Source organism: Lepus europaeus, chromosome 2 (genome assembly GCF_033115175.1).
Source record: "Lepus europaeus isolate LE1 chromosome 2, mLepTim1.pri, whole genome shotgun sequence".
In the NCBI taxonomy this organism is placed as follows: domain Eukaryota; kingdom Metazoa; phylum Chordata; class Mammalia; order Lagomorpha; family Leporidae; genus Lepus; species Lepus europaeus.
The window spans coordinates 9,167,774-9,174,100 of record NC_084828.1 but is presented as its reverse complement, the minus strand read 5'-3'; positions in this window follow the sequence as shown (position 1 = coordinate 9,174,100).

Below are 6,327 nucleotides of genomic sequence, written 5' to 3'. Positions count from 1 at the left end.
GAAAGGCCAGGAACCCAGGTGAAGATCAAGCCTTTTCTGTGTGTCTTGGGCTTTTCCTTTAAAAGAAAAACTAAGATTTACTTATTTGGAAGGCACAGTGACAGAATGAGAGAGGGACACACAGAGGGAAAGAAAGAGACAGATGGAGACAGATCTTCCACCTGCTGACTCACTCCCCAAATGGCTGCAATGACCAGGTCTGGGCCAGGCCAAAGCCAGCAGCCAGGAACTCCCAGGTGGGTTGCAGGGGCCCAAGTACTTGAGCTGTCTATCGCCCACTGCTTTTCCCAGCCACGTTAACAGGGAGCTGTATGGGAAGCAGAGATGCCAGGACTTGAACGGGCACTCTTAGGTGGGATGATGGCATGGTAGACAGTGGCTTAACCCGCTGTACCACAACACCAGCCCCTCTTTGGCTTTTCATATCTCACACCCAGCCTTTTGACAGCGCAGCAATCCACTGCAATGTTTCTCCATCCATGGCTCATGAGGTAAAAGGGCAGCATTGGCCTTGGGGTAGGCACTGGGCTTGCTGATTAAGATGCCTACATCCCACAGCAGAATCTCTGGGCTGGAGTTCTTGTTCTGCTCCTAACTCCAGAGTCCCATAAATGTCCAGCCTGGGAGGAACCAGATGATGGCTCAAGTCCTTGGGCCCCTGCCATCCAAGTGGGAGACCTGGCTTATGCTCTCAGCTCCCAGCTTCAACTGGTCCAGCCCTAGGCACTGGGGACAATGGGGAAGTAAACCAGCATCTTGGGGCTGTCTGTCACTGTCTCTGCCTCTCTATATCTCAGTTTGTCTTCCTCTCTTTTTCTCTCTCTGCCTCTCAAATAAATAATTAATTTTAAAAAATAGATTTCAGGGGCTGGTGTGGTAGTATAGCAGGTTAAGCTACCACCTGCAAAATCAGCATCCTATATGGGCACTGGTTCAAGTCCTGTAGCTCCATTCCCAATTCAGCTTCCTGCTAATGGCCTAGCAAAGCAGCAGAAGATGGCCCAAGTACTTGGAACACTGCCACCCACGTGGGAAACCTGGAAAAAAACCTACTGGCTCCTGGCTTTCAGACTGGCGTAGTGCTAGCTGTTATAGCCATTAGGGGAGTGAAATAGCAGATGGAAGATTTCTCTGTCTCTCTCTCTCTCTCCCTTTTTCTCTGTAACTCTGCCTTTTAAACAAATAAACAAATCTTTAAAAATAAAAATAGGGGCCAGCATCATGGCGCAGTAGATTAATCCACTGCCTGTGGCGCCAACATCCCACATGGGCTCTGGTTTGAGTCACGGCTATTCCACTTGCAATCCAGCTCTCTGCTGTGGCCTGGGAAAGCAGTAGAGGATGGCCCAAGTCTTTGGGCCCCTGCACCCACATGGGAGACCCAGAAGAAACCCCTGGCTTCAGATCAGCCCAGCTCTGAACGTTACAGTCATTTGAGGAGTGATCCAGCAGGTAGAAGACACCCCCCCCCCCGCTCTGTAATTCTGTATTTCAAATAAATAAAATAAATCTTAAAAAAATGACTCTAGGCCAGCGCCGTGGCTTAACAGGCTAATCCTCCACCTTGCGGCGCCGGCACACCGGGTTCTAGTCCTGGTTGGGGCGCCAGATTCTATCCCAGTTGCCCCTCTTCCAGGCCAGCTCTCTGCTATGGCCCGGGAAGGCAGTGGAGGATGGCCCAAGTGCTTGGGTCCTGCACCCGCATGGGAGACCAGGAGAAGCACCTGGCTCCTGCCTTCGGATCAGCAAGATGCGCCGGTCGCAGCAGCCATTGGAGGGTGAACCAATGGCAAAAAGGAAGACCTTTCTCTCTGTCTCTCTCTCTCTCACTATCCACTCTGCCTGTCCAAAAAAAAAAAAAAAATGACACTAGAAGAAATAGAAAAGTCAAACGTTCCTATAAACATTTTAAAATGTAACCGCTAATTTAAAATCTATTTTTTTTTTTTTGACAGGCAGAGTGGACAGTGAGAGAAAGAGACAGAGAGAAAGGTCTTCCTTTGCCGTTGGTTCACCCTCCAATGGCTGCCGCAGCCAGCGCACTGTGGCCGGCGCACCGCGCTGATCTGAAGGCAGGAGCCAGGTGCTTCTCCTGGTCTCCCATGGGGTGCAGGGCCCAAGCACTTGGGCCATCCTCCACTGCACTCCCGGGCCACAGCAGAGAGCTGGCCTGGAAGAGGAGCAACTGGGACAGAATCTGGCGCCCCAACCGGGACTAGAACCCGGTGTGCCTGCGCCGCAAGGCAGAGGATTAGCCTGTTGAACCACGGTGCCGGCCTTAAAATCTAGATATCTGACAAATACATGAAGTTCATTACACCATTCTCTTCACTTTTTATTATGGAAATTTCAAGTATACGTGACAGTAAAAAGTATTAATAACCTCCCACAAAGAAACATTTGTGTAGTTGAGTTTTAGCAAACATTCAAGGAAGAGGGAATTCCAACCCCTGATAAATTTTCAGAGGCTAGCAAAAGAGCAAATAGTACAACTCACTTTTTATGCTAACATCATCTTGATGCCGAAAACAGACAAGGCTGAGAAGAGGAGGAGGTTTTAGGCCTGAGGAGCTGCACTGGAAATGAGGTATGTCCGTGCCCACCCTCCACCCCCCATGTTTGCCATTCTCCCAGGAAACTGCTGGAGGAGCTGCTGAGCCCGGGGGCAGAAAGAACAGCAAGTGTGAAGAAGCCACCATAGGGTAGGAATAGAGGAGATGGTGAGTGTCCCCGGGAGAGCGTCTACGGAGTTGAATGACAGGTTGGCCAGCAGGGCCGGACTCACCATCAGGACCTACAGAATAGAGGAGAGCAGTGATTCCAAATGGATTTTGGATGCTGGATGCTAGCCCAACTCATCCACATTGATGGTGTGCACTGGATTAGAAAAGAAAAGGGAACTACGATGTACAGATGAAGACTACCAGTCCTTAGGGGCCAGCACTCAGCACCTTTGAGGAGGGGGCTCCCTCCAGAGAGCAGAGATTGGGAAAGACCTTTCCCTGCCAGGGAAGCCCCAGGACAGCTGAAGAACAGTAGGCAGCAGACACTGCCCCGTCCACAGCCCCACTCCCACCTGCTATCTTCTAACCACCAAACAAGCATCAGCAGCTCACAAGGAACTTAGAGCTCCAGGAGACATGGAGTTACGGAGAAAACCCCCAACTGTAGGGCCAGCCCTACTGGCAGCTCCAAGGTGACAACAAGGATTGGCCCTGCTGCTGTTACATGACACCACAGTGGGAAGGATGCAGCGCTACGACTGGCACAGTCCTGGCCTGTGTACCCATTAGGTTGGCCAGCCCCCCACAACCACTCATGGCTGCAGAGAAATGACAAGTCCCCAAAAGTGAAGAGATGCTCTTATTGGAAGAAGGGGTGCAAAACAGAAGACAGCTGACAGAATCTTCAAGAAACTTCCAGACTGCTGACCTAAGGTCAAAAATAAAGGCCTTCAAAAAGCTGAAATCGTTTTAGAGCAGACACAAAGAATCTAAGAAAGCTGTGGAAAGGGGCAATGTGGAGGTTAAGGAGCAAGATAACCAAAAGGAGACATGCAGGAAACCAAGGTAAGAAGGACAAAGCAAGACCAACAAGGACAGCAGGTAGGGCATCCTTAGCTCTGGAGCACCACTTCACTTACTCCTCCAAACGACCCTGCCCTATAGACCATCACCCCTGCAGGAGCTGAGAAATCTGAGTTCCATGAGGCCAAAGGACCCACCCGAGGTCACTCAGCTACTTACATGGCAGGATTGGAAATGCAACCTAGTTTTGACCTCAAGACCTCTCCTAGCCCCTCTCACATCTCTCTGATCCCTCACCCCAGCCACCCTCAGCCCCCTCCCTCCACTACTGCCCCCTCACCCGGCAGAGTTTTTATGTCAGTCCCAAGGATTTGGGAACTGGTGCGAGCATTTCTGAAAACCCAGTAATAGCCGTACGAGGTCAGCGGATGAGAATCCCACTGCGCCTCTGAGTGTGACTGGAATGACAGGAGGAGGACCCGAGGATCAAGACGATAAGAGAGAGGGCTTCTCACATGTTAACCCAACAAGCATCTCCAGGTGATGGGCAGACCTGTACCTTCTAGGTCCTCATCCCCAGAAATTTCAAACCTTTGGGTCTGGAGTGAGGCCCAAGTATTGCAGTTTGCACAGAACGAGCGGATTCTGAGGTCACTGTTCAGAAACCCTGGTGATGGGGGGGTGTGATCAGAATGGGAGAAACGTGATGTTCTCGTCCTAAGAGAACAGGAAAAGTGGAAGAATTAGTACGTCCAAGGCAACCACTGCCTCTGCTCCTGTGCTTTTGAAGATGGATGTAGGCTTTGTCCTAGGAAGAGAACATTCTGGAAGAGCCGGGCAACTGGTGAAGGGAAGTGGGGAGGGGTGAGGTGCCTCCTACATCACTGAGTGGCAAAGTACCAAACCTAAGCTGAGTCTTAACATAATTATTAATTCTTGATCTAAGGTTATAAAAGAGTAAGGAATGAAAACAAGAGGAAAGAATGCACTAAGTCAATGTTATTGATTTACACTCTGAAAGAAATGCCAGAACTATTATTTAGATGTCAAAATAACTCCAAGAAGAGAACAAGGCTGTTTTGATCCTTGGAAACTAAATACCTGCTCTCCTTGCGAGCCGGCTTTCAGAGACAGAGCCTCCGTCACCCCCACCAGGGTGCTCTGGGCAGCTCCGGTTTCCTCTTCAAAGGCGGCACCACGTTAAATTATTTGCAATTTCAAAAAGAACAAGTCGCTGTCCTACTTTGAGTCCCCTTCTCTTAAAAGCGTGTTTTGACTAAGATGCATTTATAGCCCAGGGAGATTTGGAGGGAAAGGAAAAAGCCTTGAAACTACAAATAACTTGGAATTCCGGTCGCTTCTTAGATATCAAGTAACGTTGTTTTGGGACTAGGACCAGACCTGCAGAGGTACAGGTAAAGGGACCAACCGCGGGACCCGCAGGGTCCAGGGCAAAGCTCTAGCTGGAGACAGCAGGGCATGGAGTGGCTTTAATGGGAGCTCAAGACAGGGCAATTGGCTAAGCCATTCATTCATTCATTCACCAGTTGGGGCATGGTGGGAAGACTGGGGACAGAGGTGGCTCCTGGGAAACGTGGTTGTGAGGTCAGAGGGTGAGCACCTAGGCAGCATCAGAGAGCAGCCAGCAGGACGGCGTGGGGCACTGTACTGAAGCCTTCTGGGAAACACGCCCTCCTCCTCCGGCTCCCACAGCAGCGCTGACATTCTCCCCAGGCGTCCTACTGCCACGCTGCCTAACTCCCTGCGTTTACTTCTTCAGCTTTTCCCCACGGTTTATTGCTTTTTTAGAAAAGCATTTCTTTGTGTTTTTTTAACGCCTTCTTCAGGTAACTGAGGAATCTCTTTGTCCTTCATTTATGTAGCACCTGCTTACTAAACCAGCATAACCACAAAGACTCTTCAAAAAGCTCTTGGGGAAAAAACAAATAAAATAGAATTCCTGAAAATATATTAGGCAAAATGCAAAAAAGAAAAAAGAATCAAAAGATAATGTTTGATAGCTATGCACAGTTTCTTCATAACACAGATTTTCCGTGAACTTTTCAAAGACTCCTCATAGTTATTAAGGACAACTTCAGTGCCTACTCAGGCCAACCGTGGGAGACCTGGATTCAGTTCTCAGCTCTAGGGTGTTTGGGGAGTGAACTAGCAGATGGGAGCTTATGCCTCTCTCTCTCTCTCTCTCTCTGTCTCTCCCTCTCTCCCTCTCTCCCTCTCTCTCTTTGTCTATCTTTGTGTATCTCTGCCTCTCAAATAAATAAATAAGTGGTTTTAAAAATGTTAAATATCAAGATGTATTAGATTTGGCTCCTTCTTTTTTTTTTTTTTTAAACTTTTATTTAATGAATATAAATTTCCAGTGTACAGCTTATGGATTACAATGGCTTCCCCCCCCCCCATAACTTCCCTCCCACCCGCAACCCTCCCCTCTCCCACTCCCTCTCCCCTTCCATTTGCATCAAGATTCATTTTCAATTCTCTTTATATACAGAAGATCAATTTAGTATAAAGATTTCAACAGTTTGCACCCACATAGAAACACAAAGTGAAACATACTGTTTGAGTACTAGTTATAGCATTAAATCACAATGTACAGCACATGAAGGACAGAGATCCCACATGAGGAGCAAGTGCACAGTGGCTCCTGTTGTTGACCCAACAAATTGACACTCTAGTTTATGGTGCCAGTAACCATCCTAGGCTGTCGTCATGAGTTGTAGATTTGGCTCCTTCTAAAGACTCTGCCCTTGGTCACCCTCTGTGCACACGGGCCTGGCAC